The following is a 23,545-nucleotide window of genomic DNA, read 5'->3' as shown; positions in this document are numbered from 1 at the left end:
GATCCGATCATACCAACTTTGCACACCGTCGCGTAACTGCAGCCGTGTGAATACTGTTCATTTCAAACGGGTCATCTGAAATGTTTCCTGACTAATATGTTATGGTGGAGAGATGATTTTTGGTGAGATTATATGTGACACCGACAAACTTAATCTGTAGAAAAATTCTCTAGAAGAGATACCTCTCCTGAACTAACACTTACAAACCGATCAATCTTGCTAAACAGTAAATATATGAATAAGAGTGCTGAGCATTTCGCATACTTATGGGCATATGCGACAATCGCACACAAGCATAAAACCCATCACACACACACACACACACCAAATTTTCTTTAAGGAGAAGCATAAACAACATCAGCAGCACATCAATTGACACACACACACAGGGCATGCGTGCTGTATCGTCAGAGTCAGAGGTAGCACTCGTAGAGCTTGATGTCCATCTGCAGGCGGAAGTAGTAGAGGCCCTCGATGGCGTCAGTGCGGATGGTTGTGACGCCGCGTGCCATGAAGAAGTCGCCGGTGCCGCCGACGACAGAGAAGTCCCGCGTGGCGTCGCCCATGAGGTCGGCGCCCACGAGGTTGAGCGTGCCCTTGTGCGCCGTGGAGTTGAACACGATGGAGAAGCCGAACCAGGAGGTCAGCGACTCCTGCTTATCATAGAAGTAGAACCCCTGCGCGCGTGCCGCCGGCTCCTCCCCGGCCAGGGGCAGCGCCTTCCCCACTGTCATGGGGTCGTTGAACACCATCAGCGCGCCGAAGTAGGTGCTGTTCTTCCAGTAGGTCGTGGCCAGCGCCGTCGGCTTGGTGGCCGCCGCCGTGGTCGCGTTCGCCGTGTTGTTGCCGTTGTAGAGGATGTCGTGGTAGTAGAGCGTCATGTTCATGCACGGCTCATCGGGGCTGTTGGCGACCACCCTCGTCAGGCCGTGGGCGGCGCCCGCCATGCCGAGCAGAAAAACCACGACGGCGACGGTCAGAGACAGCTTGGAAGATGCCATGAGGCCTTGCATTGTTCACAACGCAACTGCTCCGAAGAATCGACAAGCTAGATGTAGTGCCAGGCAGGTCGTGTTGTGGTGGTGTTGAGAGCTGGACTTGTGCATGCTATTTATAGAGGTGCATGCATGCATGGAGCCGTGGGGCATGCGTACTGAAAGTACTCAGTTTAGTAACTTAGATTCTAGTCTCTCTTGCACTCCAAGCGACCAATTGTTTTTTATAAATGATTCGGCTGCGCGGTGGGTAGCTCCATATACTATATAACAAAGTAAAGCAAACCCTAAAAACGATTAAGCACTTTGGCTATTGGGCAGCCGACTCCTTTCCCTTGCTGGCAGTCATACGTCAGCCTCGCGATGAGGTGTACACGAGCGTCCCAGGTTAGGTCGGCTTCCAAAAGCCACACACATGAACTGCGGTTTCTTAGTTTGGATCAGAGAATATTCGTTCATGGGATAAAATTAGTTGGTTCACTGGAACAGACGCAATGCCCAGAGAGGCAGCGCATGGTTGGTACGTCAAAATAACGTATGTAGAACTCATTTTTAAGTTATCGAAATAGTTGTCTCCGGAGCTAATGAAATAATTAAAATGATTTTTTATGAAATTGTAATAACTGAAATTTCATTTTTCAATAGTGAAACTGTTTTGTAATGAATGAAATGGTTTATATAAAATAACTAAAATCCACTCTTTTGAAATAATTGAAATACCTGAAAAGTATGATCGATGAAATATTTTAAATAAGTAAAAAATATGTACTGAAATTACTGGGATGTATGTTTCAAAAATATTCTAAATAAGTGAAATATTTCAAATAAACATAGTTGAAAAAGATACTGAAATTACTGAAATATATTTTTCTGAAATATTTTAAATAGTGAAAATGGAAAACATGAAAATCATTGTTTTGGTATAACTTGATTCACTTTTTAGTTTTTTCAAAATAAAATAATTTTAAAATATTAAATCATTTTCATAGTTACAGTTAATTGAAATTATTTTTGAAATAATATAAAAGCATTTTGGAATTATTTAAAAGCATTTTTAATAGTTGTTATCACTTGTGAATTTTATTTCAATCAATTTGTGAAACAAAAAAATAAATGAGTTAAAAATATATTCAATATCAATCTTGCTTGAAATGTCTTCTAGTTAGGATTTCAAATATATATTAAAAAACAAAAGAAAATTCTAGTGTAAGGATATGAAGCATCTAAATCACTAAGAAAATTAAAATTCACCTTAATTGCAAGATCGTCCTTGTTCATTAGCTTGCTGGCATTTTGTATATACATTTTAGTCAGGGTGTTGATGTAGTTCCTGCTACTCACTGTTGGGAAACACAGTAATTTTAAAAAATTTCCTACGCACACGCAAGATCATGGTGATGCATAGCAACGAGAGGGAAGAGTATCGTCTATGTACCCTCGTAGACCATAAGCAGAAGCGTTATGACAACGCGGTTGATGTAGTCGTACACCTTCACGATTGACCGATCTAGCACCGAAGGTACGACACCTCCGCGATCTGCACACGTTCGGCTCGGTGATGTCCCGCGAACTCACGATCCAGTAGAGCTTCGAGGGAGAGTTTCGTCAGCACGACGGCGTGATGACGGTGATGATGATGCTACTGGAACAGAGCTTCACCTAAGCACCGCTACGATATGACCGAGGTGGATTATGATGGAGGGGGGCACCGCACACGGCTAAAACATCAATGATCAACTTGTGTGTCTATGGGGTGCCCCCTCCCATGTATATAAAGGAGTGGAGGAGGGGGAGGGCCGGCCCTCTACTATGGCGCGCCCTAGGGATTCCCCCTTCCATGTAGTAGGAGTAGGAGAGAAGGAAGGGGAAGAGAGAAGAGAAGGAAGGAGGAGGCGCCGCCCCTCCCCTTAGTCCAATTCGGACTAGGCCTTGGCGGCGGGGGAGGGGGGGCCTGCCCTAGGCAGCCCCTCTCTCTCGCCCCTAAAGCCCAATAAGGCCCATATACTCCCAGACGAATTCCTGTAACTCTCCGGTACTCCGATAAATACCCGAACCACTCAGAACCTTTCCGATGTCCGAATATAGCCTTCCAATATATCGATCTTTACGTCTCGAACATTTCGAGACTCCTCGTCATGTCCCTGATCTCATCCGGGACTCCAAACAACCTTCGGTACATCAAAACACATGAACTCATAATACCGATCGTCACCGAATGTTAAGCGTGCGGACCCTACGGGTTCGAGAACTATGTAGACATGACCGCGACTAATCTCCGGTCAATAACCAACATCGGAACCTGGATGCTCATATTGACTCCTACATATTCTACGAAGATCTTTATCGGTCAAACCGCATAACAACATACGTTGTTCCCTTTGTCATCGGTATGTTACTTGCCCGAGATTCGATCGTCGGTATCTCAATACCTAGTTCAATCTCGTTACCGGCAAGTCTCTTTACTCGTTCCGTAATGCGTCATCCCGCAACTAACTCATTAGTCACATTGCTTGCAAGGCTTATAGTGATGTGCATTACCGAGAGGGCCTAGAGATACCTCTCCGGCAATCAGAGTGACAAATCCTAATCTCGATCTATGCCAACTCAACAAGTACCATCGGAGACACCTGTAGAGCACCTTTATAATCACCCAGTTACGTTGTGACGTTTGGTAGCACACAAAGTATTCCTCCGGTATTCAGGAGTTGCATAATCTCATATTCAGAGGAACATGTATAAGTCATGAAGAAAGCAGTAGCAACAAACTAAACGATCATCGTGCTAAGCTAACGGAATGGGTCAAGTCAATCACATCATTCTCTAATTATGTGATCCCGTTAATCAAATGACAACTCATGTTTATGGCTAGGAAACTTAACCATCTTTGATTCAACGAGCTAGTCAAGTAGAGGCATACTAGTGACACTCTGTTTGTCTATGTATTCACACATGTACTAAGTTCCCGGTTAATACAATTCTAGCATGAATAATAAACATTTATCATGATATAAGGAAATAAATAATAACTTTATTATTGCCTCTATGGCATATTTCCTTCAGTCTCCCACTTGCACTAGAGTCAATAATCTAGTTCACATCTTTATGTGATTAGTTCACATCTCCATGTGACTAATACCCAAAGGGTTTACTAGAGTCAATAATCTAGTTCACATCGCTATGTGATTAACACCCAAAGAGTGATCATGTTTTGCTTATGAGAGAAGTTTAGTCTACGGGTCTGCAACATTTAGATCCGTATTTATTTCCCAAATTTCTATGTCTACAATGCTCTGCACGGAGCTACTCTAGCTAATTGCTCCCACTTTCAATATGTATCCAGATCAAAACTTAGAGTCATCTAGATCGATGTAAAAAGCTTGCATCGACGTAACTCTTTCCGACGAAGTCTTTTATCACCTCCATAACCGAGAAATATTTCCTTAGTCCTCTAAGGATAATTTTGACCGCTGTCCAGTGATCTACTCCTAGATCACTATTGTACTCCTTTGCCAGAATCATGCTAAGGTATACAATAGGACTGGTAAACAGTATAGCATACTTCATAGAACCTATGACTGAGGCATAGGGAATGACTTTTCATTCTCTTTCTATTTTCTGCTGTGGTCGGGTTTTGAGTCTTTACTCAACTTCACACCTTGCAACACAGGCAAGAACTCCTTCTTTGACTGTTCCATTTTGAACTACTTCAAAATCTTGTCAAGGTATGTACTCATTGAAAAAAATTATCAAGCGTCTTGATCTATCTCTATAGATCTTGATGCTCAATGTGTAAGCAGCTTCATCGAGGTCTTTCTTTGAAAAACTCCTTTCAAATACTCCTTTATGCTTTCCAGAAAATTCTACATTATTTCCGACCAACAATATGCCATTCACATATACTTATCAGAAATGTTGTAGTGCTCCCACTCACTTTCTTGTAAATACAGGCTTCACCGCAAGTCTGTATAAAACATATGCTTTAATCAACTCATCAAAGCGTATATTCCAACTCCGAGATGCTTGCACCAGTCCATAGATGGATCGCTGGAGTTTGCACACTTTGTTAGCACCTTTAGGATCGACAAAACCTTCTGGTTGCATCATATACAACTCTTCTTTAAAAAATCCATTAAGGAATGTAGTTTTTGACATCCATTTCCCAGATTTCATAAAATGTGGCAATCTGCTAACATGATTCGGATAGACTTAAGCATCGCCACGAGTGAGAAAATCTCATCGTAGTCAACACCTTGAACTTTGTCAAAAACCTTTTTTTTGACAAGTCTAGCTTTGTAGATAGTAACACTACTATCAGCGTCCGTCTTCCTCTTGAAGATCCATTTATTTTCTATGGCTTGCCGATCATCGGGCAAGTCAACCAAAGTCCATACTTTGTTCTCATACATGGATCCCATCTCAGATTTCATGGCCTTAAGCCATTTCGCGGAATCTGGGCTCATCATCGCTTCCTCATAGTTCGTAGGTTCGTCATGGTCTAGTAACATGACTTCCAGAACAGGATTACCGTACCATTCTGGTGCGGAATGTACTCTGGTTGACCTATGAGGTTCGGTAGTAACTTGATCTGAAGTTTCATGATCATCATTATTAACTTCCTCACTAATTGGTGTAGGCATCACTGGAACTGATTTCTATGATGAACTACTTTCCAACTCGGGAGAAGGTACAATTACCTTATCAAGTTCTACTTTCCTCCCACTCACTTCTTTCGAGAGAAACTCCTTCTCTAGAAAGGATCCATTCTTTAGCAACAAAATATCCTGCCTTCGGATCTGTGATAGAAGGTGTACCCAACATTTTCTTTTGGGTATCCTATGAAGACGCACTACTCCAATTTGGGTTCGAGCTTATCAGTTTGAAACTTTTTCACATAAGCATCGCAACCCCAAACTTTAAGAAATGACAGCTTTGGTTTCTTGCCAAACCATAGTTCATACGGTGTCATCTCAATGGATTTAGATGGTGCCCTATTTAACGTGAATGCAGCTGTCTCTAATGCATAACCCCAAAATGGTAGCGGTAAATCAGTAAGAGACATCATAGATCACACCATATCTAGTAAAGTGCGATTACGACGTTCGAACACACCATTACGCTATGGTGTTCCAGGTGGCGTGAGTTGCAAAACTATTCCGCATTGTTTCAAATGAAAACCAAACTCGTAACTCAAATATTCTCCTTCACGATCATATCGTAGAAACTTTATTTTCTTGTTACAATGATTTTCCACTTCACTCTAAAATTCTTTGAACTTTTCAAATGTTTCCGACTTACGTTTCATCAAGTAGATATACCCATATCTACTCAAATCATCTGTGAAGGTTAGAAAATAATGATACCCTCCGCGAGCCTCAACATTCATCGGACCGCATACATCAGTATGTATTATTTCCAATAAGTCAGTTGCTCGCTCCATTGTTCCGGAGAACGGAGTCTTAGTCATCTTGCCCATGAGGCATGGTTCGCAAGCATCAAGTGATTCATAATCAAGAGATTCCAAAAGCCCATCAGTATGGAGTTTCTTCATGGGCTTTACACCAATATGACCTAAACGGCAGTGCTACAAATAAGTTGCACTATCATTATTAACTTTTCATCTTTTGGCTTCAATATTATGAATATGTGTATCACTACGATCGAGATTCAACAAACCATTCACCTTGGGTGTATGACCACAGAAGGTTTTATTCATGTAAACAGAATAACAATTATTATTTGACTTAAATGAATAGCTGTATTGCAATAAACATGATCCAATCACATTATGCTCAAAACAAACACCAAATAACATTTATTTTAGGTTTAACACTAATCCCAAAGGTAAAGGGACTGTGCGATGGTGATCTTATCAACCTTGGAATCACTTCCAATTCACATCATCACCTCGCCCTTAACTAGTCTCTGTTTATTTTGCAACTCCCGTTTCAAGTTACTACTACTAGTAACTGAACCAGTATCAAATACTGAGGGGTTTCTATAAACACTAGTAAAGTACACATCAATAACATGTATATCAAATATACTTTTGTTCACTTTGCCATCCTTCTTATCCGCCAAGTATCTAGGGCAGTTCCACTTCCAGTGACCATTTCCTTTGCAGTAGAAGCACTTAGTTCCAGGCTTGGGTCTAGCTTTGGGCTTCTTCATGGGAGCAGCAACTTGCTTGCTACTCTTCTTTCAAGTTCCTCTTTCTTTCCCTTTGCCCTTTTTCTTTGAAACTAGGGATCTTGTTAACCATCAACACTTGATGCTATTTCTTGATTTCTACCTTCGTCGATTTCAGAATCATGAAGAGCTTGGGAATTACTTTCATCATCCCTTGCATATTATAGTTCATCACTAGTTCTAGTAACTTGGTGATAGTGACTAGAGAACTTTGTCAATTACTATCTTATCTAGAAGATTAACTCCCACTTGATTCAAGCAATTGTAGTACCCAGACAATCTGAGCACATGCTCACTGGTTGAGCTATTCTCCTCCATCTTGTAGGTAAAGTACTGTCAGATGTTTCATACCTCTTGACACGGGCATGAGTATGAAATACCAATTTCAACTCTTGGAACATCTTATATGCTCCGGGGCATTCAAAACATTTTGAAGTCCCGCTTCTAAGCCGTAAAGCATGGTGCACTAAACTATCAAGTAGTCATCATACCGAGCTTGTCAAACGTTCATAATGTCTGCATCTTTTCCTGCAATAGGTCTGTCACCTAGCGGTGCATCAAGGACATAATTCTTCTGTGCAACAATGAGGATAATCCTCAGATCACGGTGATACGTCCATTTTGCATCATGCTTTTATATCGATATTTATTGCATTATGGGCTGTTATTACACATTATGTCACAATACTTATGCCTATTCTCTCTTATTTTACAAGGTTTACATGAAGAGGGGGAATGCCGGCAGCTGGAATTCTGGGCTGGAAAAGGAGAAAATATTAGAGACCTATTCTGCATAACTCCAAAAGTCCCGAAACTTCACGGGAGCACATTTCAGAATATATAAAAATATTGGGCGAAAGAAGTACCAGAGGGGGGCTACCCACCGTCCACGAGGGTGGGGGGCGCGCCCTACCCCCAGGGCGCGCTGTAACACCCTCGATGCGACTATATCTCCCATGTGTCGAGGCACGACTTAGAGGCATAATCGCATTGAAGGCATATGTCGCAAGTCAGGTAATCATAACAAACATCCCATGTAATATAGATGAATAAAAGGGATAACATAGTTGGCTTACACTCGCCACGTCAATCAAGTACATAAATAACATACATCATCCAAACACTCATGGCCCGACTACGGCGCCAAAAATAAAAGATAACCCAACATGCGACACGGTCCCGATCACCCCAACTGGGCACCACTACTGATCATCAGGAAAAGAAACATAGTAACGCTGAGAGTCCTCGTCGAACTCTCACTTGAGCTCAAGCACGCCATCTGGAGCTGTATCATCAGGCCCTGCATCTGGTGTAATAGTAATCTGTGAGCCACAGAGACTCAGCAATCTCGCACCCTCGCGATCAAGACTATTTAAGCTTAATAGGTAAGGCAGGGTAAATATATGGAGCTGCAGCAAGCGTCTAGCATATATGGTGGCTAACCTATTCGCAAAAGAGAGCAAGAAGAGAAGGCAAAGCGCGAACGCATAACTAAAGGGGGCAATCCTGCGGCAAACATTACTCCAACACCGTGTCCACTTCCCGGACTCCGCTGAGAAGAGGCCATCACGGTAACTCTCACAGTTGATTCATTTAATTAAGTTTATGTTTAAGTTATCTACAACCGGACATTAACAAATTCCCATCTGCCCATAACCGCGGGCACGGCTTTCGAAAGTTCAAATCCCTGCAGGGGATTCCCAACTTAGCCCATGACAAGCTCTCACGGTCAACAAAGGAATAGACCTCCTCCCGAGACGTTCCGATCAGACTCGGTACCTCGGTTCTTCAAGACATTTCGACAGGTCAAAACAAATCCAGCAACGGCGCCCGAATGTGCCGACAAATCCCGATAGGAGCTGCACATATCTCGTTCTCAGGGCACACTCAGATTGTCTAAACTTCCGGTAGGCCAGCCCAGAGTTGCCCCTGGTAGCCACCGGCGGCTGACGAGTTGGACCAACACTCAGAGGAGCACTGGCCCCCCGGGGGGGGGGGTTTAAAATAAGATGACCCTCGGGCTCCGGAAACCCAAGGGAAAAAGAGGCTAGGTGGAAAATGGTAAAACCAAGGTTGGGCATTGCTGGAAAAGCTTTAATGAAGACGAACTATCAAGGGGTTCCCATTATAACCCAACCGCGTAAGGAACGCAAAATCCGGGAACATAACACCGATATGACGGAAACTAGGGTGGCAAGAGTGGAACAAAACACTAGGCGAGAGGCCGAGCCTTCCACCCTTTACCAAGTATATAGATGCATTAAGATAACATGGCAATATAATGATATCCCAACAAGTAAATAAATGTTCCAACAAGGAACGGTCTCCAATCTTCACCTGCAACTAGCAACGCTATAAGATGGGCTGAGCAAAGCGGTAACATAGCCAATCAACGGTTTGCTAGGACAATGGTGGGTTAGAGGCTGAACATGGCAATTTGGGAGGCTTGAAATCAAGTGGTAGGCATCGTAGCATTGGCATAGCAAAAGAGCGAGCAATCTAGCATAGCAAAGATAGTAGTGATTTCGAGGGTATGATCATCTTGCCTGCAAAGTTGTCAGAGTTGACTGGATCCTTGAAAGCAAACTCAACGGGCTCCTCGTTAGCGAACTCGTCTCCCGGCTCTACCCAAACAAGACAAACAAGCAACAAGAACACAATCAACCACGTGCAAGGATCAAACAATATGATGCAAAGATGATATGCTATGCGGGGTGCGATGCGGGATGCATATGCAAGATGTGACAGGAAATGCATGAACCTGGCCTCAACTTGGAAAACCAAGTATGCCACTGGAAAGATGAGATGAAATCGCTTCAAAACGATATAAAGATCACCGGAATCGGAGTTACGGTTTGGAAATGGCAAGCGATTCAAATATGACCACGATCTGCGATTTACAGCAAGTAGGCATCTAAATGCAATGAGATGAACATGCTACAGCATCCAAACATGGCATCAAAATACATGGCAGGGATGCATTCAAGATGCTTAACAAAAGTCTAGCACTGAGCTACGGCCAATTCATCCATTAACAGGTTCAAACAAGCATGGCAAAAATGCATATGGTAAACAGATCTCAGACTTAGTGAAAATAACACTTGTCTGGAATTTCAGATCAGATAGCCCTCTTCGGAGCAACAAAACTACATGCTACAGGACCTGAACATGACAAAGTAAAGCATGGCATGGAGCTACTCAAAGAGCTTAACAAAAGTCCCTTAGTGACCTTGAGCCAAAAGGGATCACAAAATACATTTGCAAGCATGTGAACATGGCAAAAACATAATCACTTTTCAGACTTGGTGAAAACTGGGACATGCTGAAAACAGATCTCAAGTAGGCATGTTTACGAGCTCGATGCACTCACTACGGAGCAAGTCATGATAAGCTAAGCATACATCCATCAAGAATACACAAAATGCAAGCTAGACATGGCAAGAACAATAGCATAGCATGCACGGATCAACTACAACATCATCGGCAAAATTGCAAACAAGTTGACAATCTGCCCAGATTCACAAAGTAGCAAAAGTAGAGCTCGATTGACTCAAGCTAGGGTGCTCCATATATGCAAACAAAGACATGGATGGATAGAGCACTGCAAGATTAACAAAACATCCTTACTGATCATCCTCAAAAGAGGCACGGATCACTAGGAAACAACACGAACATATGGCATCATGAACTAAACAGCTCAAGGACTTAGTGGAAATGCTAAGTCCCTGAAAACAGAATTACCAAGTGCCTCACTTGGCAAGCTTGCACTAGTCACCACACACATCACAAAAATACATGGGTTGCACCTCTGGAAAGATGACAAAACCCTTAACAAAACATATGTAGATCTCATGGGCATATCATGCACACAATAATCATGGCAAAAATGACAAAAGTCTAAATGGAGTAGCAGATCTGACAATTAACTCAAGTAGCCTCCTTCTAACAGCATTTCGGGCATCAAGATGAACTCAAATGAAAATGATGCAATGGAATGAAATGATGTACTCTCTGAGACGAACATTTCGATATGCTATATGCATGAATCAGAGCTACGGATGCAAAGTTACGGCACGATGAACAGGAGCACTTGAGCTAGGGTTTCAGGAAAAAAAATATCAACCGAATCTCAGATCCAGATCAGATCTCGCCGGAGCACGGACGCCGAGGATCACCGGAGCGGCTTGGAGCTTGCCAGAGAGGACTTGGAGGGCACCGGGACGGTGAGGCGTCGAGGAGGAGGGAGGAGGACGACCGGGCGGCGGCGAGGCAGCGCGGACGCCGAGGTCGTCCGCGGGCGGCGCGAGGAGGCGGCGGCCGGCACCGGTGACCGGCGAGGTGGCGGCGCGGACCCGGCGATGAGGCGGAGGCGGCACGGGCGGCCGGTGTCGAAGGGGACGGCGGCGCGAGCGGGCGCAGGGCGCGGCCCGGACGCGTGGAGGAGGGGGCCGGCCTTGGGCCGAACGGGCCAGCGGCGGCGGCTGGCGGCGGGTGCCACGTGGCACGCTGCTAGAGGCCACGGGCAGCGGCGGGCGAAATGTCCGGCGCGGCGGACATGTCCGGTGCGCGCGAGGGGATTTTTAGGGTTTCGGGGGGAGAAGGAGATCCGAAATCGGAGGGGTTCTTTAAATAGGCATAGAGGGAGCTAGGAGAGTCCAAATGAGGTGCGGTTTTCAGCCACGCGATCGTGATCGAACAATCTAGATGATGGATCAGGTTTAGGTGGGTTTTGGGCCAAATTGGAGGGGTGTTGGGCTGCAAGACACACGAGGCCTTTTCGGTCCCTCGGTTAACCGTTGGAGTATCAAACGAAGTCCAAATGGTACGAAACTTGACAGATGGTCTACCGGTAGTAAACCAAGGCCGCTTGGCAAGTCTCGGTCCAATCCAGAAATGTTTAATCCCCAAACACGAAAGAAAGGTAGAAATGACCACCGGAGGAGAACGAAGCGTCGGAATGCAAAACAGACAACGGGGAAAATGCTCGAATGCATGAGATGAACACGTGTGCAAATGCAATGCACATGATGACATGATATGAGATGCATGACAACGATCACAACACACGGAGACAAAGACCCAAACCCGAGAAAATAAAATAACTTAACACCGCAACGGCAAGAGTTGGAGTACAAATTGGGTAAATCATATCCGGGGTGTTACAACACTCCACCACTACGAAAGGATCTCGTCCCGAGATCTAGGACTGAAAGAACGCCGGGTACTCAGAACAGAGGTGATCCTCGCGTTCCCAGGTAGCTTCACGGTCGGAATGGTGTGACCACTTGACTTTGAGGAACTTGATCGACTTGTTGCGAGTCTTGCGTTCAGTCTCTTCAAGGATAGCAACGGGGTGCTCACGATAGGAGAGATCTTCTTGGAGCTCAATGTCCTCGAAGTTGACGGTGCGGTCAGGAGTCTTGAAGCACTTTCGGAGCTGAGAGACATGGAACACATCATGAACATTTGCAAAGTTTGAAGGAAGCTCGAGTTGATAGGCGAGGTCGCCTCTCTTGCTGACAATCTTGAAAGGTCCGACGTATCTAGGGGCAAGCTTCCCTTTGATACCGAAGCAACGAGTCCCTTTCATAGGAGAGACGCGGAGGTAAACATGATCTCCGATCTCGAAAGCCAAATCACGGTGCTTACTATCATAGTAGCTCTTCTGACGGGATTGGGCTGCTTTGAGGTTATCTCGAATGACTTTGCACATTTCTTCTGCCTCTGTGATTAAGTCATTTCCCAAAAGCTGACGTTCACCGGTTTCGGACCAGTTGAGAGGGGTATGGCACTTCCTGCCATACATAATTTCAAATGGGGCCATGCCCGAACTTGCTTGAAAACTATTGTTGTAGGAGAATTCAGCATAAGGAAGACAATCCTCCCACTTCATGCCGAAGGAGATCACACAGGCCCTGAGCATATCTTCAAGAATCTGGTTGACACGCTCGACTTGACCGCTAGTTTGAGGATGGAAAGCTGTGCTGAAGCAGATGTTGGTGCCCATGGCCTTCTGAAAAGAATCCCAAAACTTGGAGGTAAAGATGCTGCCACGGTCTGAAGAGATCACTTGAGGAATACCATGCAGAGAGACAATTCGAGAGGTATAAAGTTCCGCCAATTGAGCTGCAGTGATTGACTCTTTGATAGGCAGAAAATGAGCCACTTTAGTGAGTTTGTCAATGACAACGAATATAGCATCATTGCCACGCTTGGACTTTGGAAACCCAGTCACGAAGTCCATCTCAATGTGGTCAAACTTCCATTCTGGAATGGCAAGAGGTTGGAGGAGACCCGCTGGTCTTTGGTGTTCTGCCTTCACTCTTCTGCAGACATCACACTCATTCACGAACTGAGCAATCTCGCGCTTCATTCGAGTCCACCAATAAGCCTGCTTAAGGTCCTGATACATCTTTGTGCTCCCAGGGTGGATGGAGAGGAGAGAATTGTGAGACTCATTCATGATCACTTTACGAAGTTCACCTTTGGGCACAACAATACGATCCTCGAAGAAGAGAGTGTCCTTGTCATCAAGGCGGTAGCACTTGTACTTGGGTTGACTCTTGGCAATCCCAATCTTCACCTTTTTCACCATAGCATCAAGAAGCTGGGCTTGGCAAATTTGGTCTTCCAAGGTAGGAGAGACTTGAAGGTTGGCGAGGAAACCTTGAGGAACAACTTGCAGATTAAGTTTGCGAAAAGCTTCACAAAGCTCGGGTTGATAAGGCTTGAGAATCAAAATGTTGCAATTAGCCTTCCTGCTCAATGCGTCAGCAATCACATTGGCCTTGCCTGGAGTATACTCGATACTCGGATTATACTCTTGAATCATTTCGACCCATCGAGTTTGCCTGAGGTTGAGATTAGGCTGAGTGAAGATGTACTTGAGACTCTTGTGATAAGTGAAAATGTCCACTTTTCTTCCCAATAAGAGATGTCTCCAAGTCAAAAGAGCATGCACAACTGCCGCCAACTCGCGATCATGAGTGGGGTAGTTCTTCTCATTGGGCTTCAACTGGCGAGAGGTATAAGCAACAACTTTCTTCTCTTGCATCAACACTGCGTCAAGACCTTGGAGAGAGGCATCACAAAAGACCTCGTACGGCTTGGATTCATCAGGCGGAGTCAGAACTGGAGCAGTGATCAATTTCTCTTTCAAAGTGTTGAAAGCAATATCACACTCCGGAGACCAAACGTACTTGACGTGCTTCTGGAGAAGATTTGAGAGAGGCTTCGCGATCTTAGAAAAGTTTTCAACGAATCTTCGGCAGTAGCTTGCGAGACCGAGGAAGCTACGGAGTTGCTTCACGTTCTGAGGAGGTTCCCAATTCACAATTGCAGACACCTTCTCAGGATTCACGGCAATGCCCTTGGCAGAGATGATATGACCAAGATAAAGAACCTCATCGAGCCAAAATTCGCACTTGGAGAACTTGGCGTAGAACTGGTGTTCCCTCAGCTTATCGAGTACCAAACGCAAGTGCTTGGCATGATCTTCCTTGTTCTTCGAGAAAACCATAATGTCGTCGAGATAGACCAAAATGAAGTCATTGGTGTAGGCGTTGAAGATGAAGTTCATCATGCGAGAGAACGTCGGAGGAGTGTTGACGAGGCCAAAAGACATGACAGTGTGTTCATATGAACCATAGCTTGTCCTGAAAGCCGTCTTGGGAATATCTTGCTCACGGATTCGAATCTGATGATAACCCATATGGAGATCAAGCTTGGAGAATACTTGGGCACCCTTGAGTTGTTCGAACAGCTCATTGATATTAGGAAGTGGGTATTTGTTCTTGATGGTCTTCTTGTTCAATGGACGGTAATCAACACAAAGTCGGTCCGTTCCATCCTTCTTCTTCACAAAAAGAACACCACAACCCCACGGAGAAGAACTAGGCCGGATGAGACCCATTCTTTCTTGAACATCGAGTTGCTTCTTCAACTCCTTCAACTCTTTAGGTCCGAGCTTGTAAGGACGCTTGCACACAGGTTCCGTACCCGGCTCAAGATCAATAACGAATTCAACTGGCCGGTGCGGAGGCATTCCTGGAAGCTCTTCTGGAAAGACGTCTTGATATTCACAAACGACTGGAATCTGCGAGATAGCATCCAGTTCACCCTTCTCATTGAGAGAAAACAGATGGATAGTATTATCCCGAGCGGCAAAGACAATTACATCTTCAGACGAATGAGTCAATTGAATCTGCCTGGTTGCACAATCAAGATGCGCCTTGTGCTTAGAAAGCCAATCCATTCCGATAATAAGATCAATATCCGAGTTACCAAGGATCATTGTAGAAGCCAGAAACTTGTAATCGCCCAATGTGATAGAAATATTCGGAACTTCGTAGTTAGCAAGCAAGCATCTACCGGAGAGACAACTGCCAATGGCTTATGCATAACTTGAGAAAACCACCCATGCTTAGATGCAAAAGGTCTCGAGATAAAACAATGTGATGCACCAGTATCAAAAAGAACTTTTGCAGGAACATCGTTAACAGGAAGGTTACCCATAATCACATCTGGCGAGTCCTCTGCCTGAGCTGCATTCAGCAAGTTGACCTTGGCGTGCTTGGGGTTATGCTTGACCACAGCTGTACTTGCCGATCTGACAGGAGGAGGAGGAGGAAGATGCCTCTGGTTGAAACACTTGTTGGCATAGTGACCCTTCTGTCGGTGTACTAGAGTAGGGGTACCCTAGTATCCCGAACTTGTGCACGGGCAGTCGCAGCATCCCGCGGCAAGGCTTGCCGGGTGACCGCCAAGGTCCTCCGTGGTTCCTTTGGAGCCATTCAAGGACAAAGTATCCAAGCCAAGGAGACAAGACCCCGGCAAGAGGAGCTTGCCGGGAAGGCCAACCAAGGCATCTCAAGAAACTTGCCGCGACGCGCCACGCGTCCCGGCAAGGCCCGGTGAGCGACAAGCTCCCGGACGCGACAAGACAACGACCGCGGCAAGGCGCTTGCCGCGGCAAGACACCACTCTGTGCCCGCGCTCCAGCACATCCACCAACGTGTCGCTCTGGGACCCTTCCAGGCGTACGTGGCGGGAGGCTGTGCAGCCAGCGGTGCGCGGTGGCAAGCGGCGCTGACAAGATTGCCATCGTGGCGAGCGGTGGCGTCCCTGACGGTCCCTTTTGCACTATTTAGGCGACGCAGACGGGCATTTAATGCCCTGGTCCCCTGCCGTCAGGGTTAGGTATGATACACTGTAGCAGGTAGCTGTACCAACCGCAACACCTTTCCATTTTTACCCTTGTCTATGTTGCCACCTGTCGGTGACCCCTTGAGCATATAAAAGGAGGCCCATGCGCAACGTAGAGGGGGGAGGAAGAGAACACTCACGCTCGGTCTCGTTAGCTGCTGGGGTGTACTGTAGCACTCCGCGCTCCCGAGCAAGAACTCAATACAAACCACAAAGCAGGAGTAGGGTTTTACGCATCTGTGCGGCCCGAACCTGGGTAAACTGCTCGTGTGCTTCGCCTCGATCCGCTCTTCGTGCGACCCTCGCCCCCGCCGAACCGAAAGGGACTCGGTCCTCCGGTCCCATAGGTGCTCGTGGATTAGTCCCCCGACATCTTTGGCGCGCCAGGTAGGGGTGTCGAGGTTGTGTGAACCAGATCCGGCGTTCACACGAGCTAGATCTTCATTATCTTCATCGACATGCCGCCGAAGAAGAAGGCTTCGGAGGCGGCTGCTCCGTCCGCGCCGAACCCACCACCGCCGGAGCAAACGGCTGATGGGGCAGACGCCGGCGGAAGAATGGGCGTCAACGAGGGAGCTCACGGTGCTGCCAGGTCCAAGGACAAGGCTGCGCTGCCCATCGGCGGCGTAGCCGGCTCCCACAATGACCGGGCACACTCCAAGACCTCGGCGTCCGAACATGCACCGCGCCCATCTCAGGAGGCGCGGGACCGGCAGCGTCATGGTACTCACGGTACCATGCGTTTGCTGGACGAAGATCGAGCTGGTGGATCTCGGAGTGCTCAAGACCAGCATGCACGCCAACATGCTGGCACAAGCGAGGCACAGTCGCCTGGACGGGATACTGCTCCTTCTAACATAGTTAGAAGTCCGAGCATATCCCGCTCCTCGCACCGTTCGCCACCACCACCTGCCACTACAGCAGAAGCTTTGGCGCGAGCTCAACTGCTCCTGGACTACCCTCCAACGGCAGACAAGATCGACGACTGGAGGGCCACCATTCAGAGTCTCATCGGCTTCGCCAACAGCGACACTCAACGGCAGCCGAGCACGTCGCAGCCGCGACAAGTCAGCCAGGCACGAGCCGGTGGCGACAAGACCGGTGGGGGTGCAACCACTGTGCACTCTCCGCCCCGAAGGCCAAGATCGCCGACTCGCCGGATCCACCTCGACAGCGACTCCACCGCGTCATCAGATCCACGAGCTCGTCGCAATCAGCGCCAAGTTCTTCACGAACGACAGCAAGAAGATGCTCGTACTCGCATCGAGCGCCGAAGAGAAGCGCGACGTCAATCGGACCAGCGCGCTGGGCCCTCTGTTGACATGCATGCGCCAGGGGAACCAGGCGACTTGCCGTACGCGGTAGGTTGCCCTGCGTTTACTCGTGAGCTGCGGCAAGTCCAGTGGCCCAGCACGAAGAATTTCAAGCCAGACGTACCAGAGAAGTACGACGGCAAGTCACATCCGTCGGAGTTCCTCAGCATTTACACCATTGCGGTGCAGGCTGCCGGGGGGCGGGACGACAAGATCCTTGCCAACTACTTCCCGCTGGTGCTCAAGCCCAACGTCAGGTCCTGGCTCATGCACTTGCCGGACAACTCCATATCCTCCTGGGCAGACCTATGCCATCAGTTTGTCAGCACCTTTACAGGCGGCCACAAACCTCATGGCCAAGAGAGTGACCTTCATCTGCTCGCCCAGAAGGAAGGAGAGCCCCTGCGCAAGTACATTCAGAGATTCAGCCGTGTACAGCACAACATCCCAGATGTCCACCCTGCCGCGGTCATCAGCGCGTTCCATCAGAACGTGCGTAACCGCAGGATGCGGGAGGAGATGGCGATGTGCAAGATCAGAGACGTCAGTGAGCTGTATGCCCTGGCCGACAAGTGTGCACGTGCTGAGGAAGGGAGGAAACTCCCCGGAGAGAATACATGAGCAGGAGGATCTGACAGCGAGGATGCTGCCCCGGCAAAGAAAAACCGGCGGCGGAACAACAGGAAGAAGAAAGGCAAAGATGTGCTAGTCATTGAGTAGTTCGGCAACGAAGGTGGCGCCAAGAAAGCCAAAGCTGGTAGCTCCGGCAAGGAGATTGCCGCATGCACCAACTGCCAGACTGTGGCGGTCGCCGACAAGCAGGACGGCACCGACAAGCAGTACTGCAAGATCCACCGCACCAAGGGCCATGACCTCTAGAGCTGCAAGAAGGTCGAGCAGCTTGTCCAGCAGCAAAAGGCTGAATACGAGCAACGCGACAAGGAGAGGGCCCAAGGAGGCGCTGGAGAATCCGGCAAGAAGCGCGCCGGCCGGGGAGGACGCCGCGGCAAGGCCAAGCAGCGGCAAGGAGACAGACCTCCCCGCGGCCGCGACAAGGATGAAGATGACGACGACGATGAAGACATGGATGGTGTCGAGACCAGTGAGCAGGAGTTCCAGAAAGCCACAGAGGTCTTATGCGTTGACGGCGGTGCTTCTCTGCATACTTCGCACCGCCAACTCAAGCAGTGGGTGCGGGAAGTCAATGCGGCGGAACCACCCGTCGAGTCACGCAAGCTTCTGAAATGGTCCAGCACGCCTATCATCTTTGATATTGAGGACCACCCTGATCGCACAACTGCGGTCGGGTGCTTGCCGATGTTGGTTTCACCAACTATCCGCAACCTCAAGGTCACTAAGATGCTAGTTGACGGCGGGGCCGGCTTGAACCCGATCTCCTCCGCTGTACTCCAGAAACTCCAGATCCCTGACAGCGAGCTTGAAGAGACCGGCACATTCCAAGGAATCAACCCGGGAAGGAGCAAGCCGAAGGGGAAGGTCACGTTGCCAGTAACATTTGGCAGTGAGGTGAACTTCAGGACTGAGAGGGTCACTTTTGACGTTGCCGATTTTCCATTGCCTTACAATGGGATACTCGGCCGTCCAGCACTCGCCAAGTTCATGGCAGCCTCTCACTACGCATACAACATGCTGAAGATGCCAGGCCCGATAAGCGTCATCTCTGTCCCTGGCGACAAGAAGGATGCTCTTATCTGCGCCGACAAGATCTATCGGGAAGCGGCAGCCGCAACAGATCGCAAGTCACCTGCCGTTGAAGCTCCCGGGGGGAAGAAGAAGACCAAGTCCGGCAAGAGTTCTGATGCCCACTCCGGCAAGTGGACCTCTTCGGAGTGCTGCGCTGCCGTCGAGGACGCACCATCGAGCTCCACCGGCAAGTGTAAGAAGACAATGGCAGCTCCGCCAGAGACCAAGAAGGTGTCCGCCAAGGAGGACGGCACTGGTGGTACCTTCACCATAAGTGCCACTCTCGACCCTAAATAGGAAAGCGCGCTCATTGCTTTCCTGTGGGCGAACGTCGACGTGTTTGCGTGGCCACCGTCTGACATCCCCGGTGTACCCAGGAAAGTAATTGAGCACCATCTTGCCGTTTGTCCTCATGCGCGGCCCGTCAAGTAGAAGGTCAGGAAGCAAGCAGTGGAGCGCCAAGAATTCATCGCAGAAGAGATCAAGAAGTTGGAAGCAGCAGGCCTTGTCAGAGGAGTGCTCCATCCTACGTGGTTGGCCAATCCTGTAGTCGTGCGCAAGGCGAACGGGAAATGGAGACTTTGTATCGACTTTACCGATGTTAACAAAGCTTGTCCCAAAGACCCATTTCCTTTGCCGCGCATTGACCAGATTGTTGACTCCACGGCCGGATGTGACTTGCTTTCATTTCTTGACGCATACTCAGGATACCATCAGATCTTCATGGCAGAAGAGGATGAGGAGAAGACCGCATTCATCACTCCATGTGGCACGTACTGTTTCATATGGATGCCTTTCGGTTTAAAAAATGCTGGTTTAACATTTGCAAGGGTAGTCCATGTCGCTCTTGAGCCACAAATACACAGAAATATGGAAGCCTACATGGATGACATAGTGGTCAAGAGCAAGGACAAGGCAACTCTGATTCAAGATTTAGACGAGACCTTTGCAAATCTGCGCAAGATCAGCCTCAAGCTCAACCCCGAGAAGTGTGTGTTTGGAGTCCCCTCCGGCAAGCTTCTCGGGTTCTTCGTGTCTCAGCGGGGAATCGAAGTCAATCCCGACAAGATCAAGGCCATTGAGCAGATTGAAGCACCAAAGCGCGTCAAGGATGTACAAAGACTTGCCGGTTGCGTGGCTGCTCTCAGCAGGTTTATCTCTAGGTCTGCTGAGCGCGCCCTGCCGTTTTTCAAAATATTGAAAAAGGCAGGTCCAATGAAATGGACTCCGGAAGCGGAGGCTACGCTGCAAGACTTGAAGAGATACCTGTCCTCCACTCCAACACTTGTCGCACCTAAGCCACAAGAGAAGTTGCTGCTGTATATAGCGGCAACCAATCAAGTGGTTAGTGTTGCGTTAGTAGCAGAGAGGGAGGCAGATGACGAGCCAGCAACCACGGCAGGTGCATCCAGCGACAAGCAGGGGGCTTCCCCGACAAGCTCTGGTCCCGACAAGGATGGATCTGCGCAGACGCGCGAGGAGATACAGAAGAGAATGGTACAGCGCCCAGTTTACTTTGTCAGTTCCCTTCTGCAGGGGGCTAGGTCAAGGTACTCTGGCGTGCAGAAATTGCTTTTCGGCCTTCTCATGGCCTCGAGAAAGCTGCGCCATTACTTCCAAGCACATGAGATCACAGTTGTCACTCGTTTTCCGCTGAAGAGGATACTACAGAATCCAGAAGCGACAGGCAGGATTGTTGAGTGGGCACTGGAACTGTCAAGCTTTGGCCTCAAGTTTGAGAGTACTTCAACTATCCAAAGCAGAGCATTGGCAGAATTCATAGCAGAATGGACGCCAACACCAGATGAAGAAATTCCAGAAACGAGCATCCCCGTCGAGAAAGCAAGCAAAGAGTGGCTGATGTACTTTGATGGTGCCTTTCCGCTGCAAGGCGCCGGTGCTGGCGTGCTGCTTGTCGCACCCACCGGAGAGCACCTCAAGTACGTAGTCTAGATGCACTTTCCCAAGGAGCAAGCAACAAACAATACTGCAGAGTATGAAGGCTTGCTTGCCGGTCTCAGGATCGCGGCAGACCTTGGGATCAAGAAGCTCATTGTCAGGGGTGACTCGCAGCTTGTCGTCCGCCAAGTGAACAAGAGCTATCAGAGTCCGTTGATGGAAGCCTACGTCGACGAAGTGAGAAAGCTAGAAGAGCACTTTGACGGCCTACAGATGGAGCATGTTCCAAGAGCTCAGAACGCCATTGCCGATGGCCTATCAAAGTGCGCCGCACTTAAGTTACCTGTGGAACCAGGGATCTTTGTGCTCAAGCTGACTCAACCGTCTGTAACGCCATCAACTGGACAGAGCAAGAAGAGGAAGTTGATTTCTGGTGACTATTTTCCGGCAGAGCTTCCCGAAGCCGCCGCCAAGAAGGTCCCCAAGATCAACGCCAAGAGCGCTGAGGAGCAGTCTGCTCCAGCAAGCCCTAGGGTTTGTTCCGTTGAAGTAGAAGCTCCTGACAAGTTTTGCTCCGGCAAGCTTGCCGGGGAACGTCAAGCTCCGGCAGAGCCGCAGGTTCTCGCCGTAGAAGCGGATGTTCCTACATCAGCAGATTTGCCTTTAGTCCTTGTTGTCGAGCCACAAGCTCCAGCATGGGCACAGCAGATTGTCCGTTTCCTTCAGACAGGAGAACTTCCCGAAGAGCAAGAAGAAGCGGAAAGAGTAGCCCGGCAGTCAAGTATGTACCAGTTTGTCGACAACACACTGTACAGAAGAAGACTCAACGGTGTGAAATTGAAGTGTATTCACCGGGAAGACGGACAAAAGCTGTTGGCAGAGATACATGGAGGCATATGTGGTCACGACATTGGCGCAAGAGCACTTGCCGGCAAAGCATTCTGGCAAGGTTTCTTTTGGCTGACAGCCCTCCAGGATGTAACTGCACAAGTAACCAAGTGTGAAGCGTGCCAGTTCCATTCCAAGCAGATACACCAACCAGCTCAAGCTCTCCAGACGATCCCTTTATCCTGGCCATTTTCGGTCTGGGGGCTCGACATCCTCGGCCCCTTTCCCCGAGCAGTCGGGGGCTTTGAGTACTTGTACGTTGCAATCGACAAGTTCACAAAGTGGCCGGAAGTGGAAGCAGTGAGGAAGGTGACAGCACAGTCAGCAGTCAAGTTCTTCAGGTCGATTGTTTGCCGCTTCGGGATCCCTAACAGGATAATCACCGACAACGGTACGCAATTCACGAGCCGCACCTTCATGCAGTACGTCCAAGATCTTGGCGCCAAGGTCTGCTTCGCTTCTGTTGCTCACCCGAGAAGCAACGGTCAAGCGGAGAGGGCAAATGCTGAAGTGCTGCGTGGGCTCAAGACCAGGACTTTCGACAGGCTGCACAAGTGCGGAAGAAACTGGATCGAGGAGCTGCCGGTGGTTCTTTGGTCGATCAGGACGACGCCAAATCGAGCCACTGGCCAGACACCTTTCGCTCTAGTCTATGGAGCAGAGGAAGTTCTCCCCATGGAACTCGTATACGGGTCACCTCGAGTGCTCGCTTATGATGAGCTTGAGCAAGAGCAGCTGCGACAAGATGACGCGCTACTCCTTGAGGAAGACCGTCTTCAGGCTGCTGTACGGGCTGCTCGCTACCAGCAAGCTTTGTGCCGCTACCATAGCCGCAAAGTTAACGCGAGAAGTCTCGAGGAAGGCGACCTTGTTCTTCGGCGTGTTCAGTCCGCCAAGAATTCCAACAAGTTGACGCTGAAGTGGGAAGGCCCTTACCGGGTGAAACGAGTCACTAGGCCTGGCGCTGTCCGCCTTGAGACCGAAGATAGCATTCTGGTGAACAATTCCTGGAACATTGAGCATCTTTGTAAGTTTTACCCGTAAGGCGCGGTTGCCGGAACCTGTTCCAGCAACCACCTTTTGTACAAGTCTTGCCGCTGTTGCATGTAATCCTTTGTACAAAGCCGGGCGCAGACCCCGTGCATAAGTAAAGCTCATATGCTCCGCACATCTTGTCAATTTCATGCTTTCTATTTTTTTGCATATGTGATCTGACACTTTGTGCAGCACCTACTCCCCGGTAAGCAATAACGAGCCGTAAGGCTCCATATCTTTATTTTCTCCTCTTTCTTTTTTCTCAAGGAAAGGAAGGTTCCCTCGCCCACAAGTTTGCCGGGGGGGGGGGGGAAAGGAGAA

The 23,545-nt window shown here is 48.3% G+C and overlaps 1 pseudogene; it reads right to left on the bottom strand.

Annotated features, from left to right (window-relative positions):
• Positions 1–204: 204 nt before the first annotated feature.
• LOC125541173 (dirigent protein 5 pseudogene) lies at positions 205–1,070 on the bottom strand (annotated as a pseudogene).
• Positions 1,071–23,545: the final 22,475 nt, after the last annotated feature.

This window comes from Triticum urartu, chromosome 2A (genome assembly GCF_056163025.1).
Source record: "Triticum urartu cultivar PI428250 chromosome 2A, HENAU_Tu73, whole genome shotgun sequence".
In the NCBI taxonomy this organism is placed as follows: Eukaryota; Viridiplantae; Streptophyta; class Magnoliopsida; order Poales; family Poaceae; genus Triticum; species Triticum urartu.
This window is presented reverse-complemented; position numbering and strand designations above follow the sequence as displayed.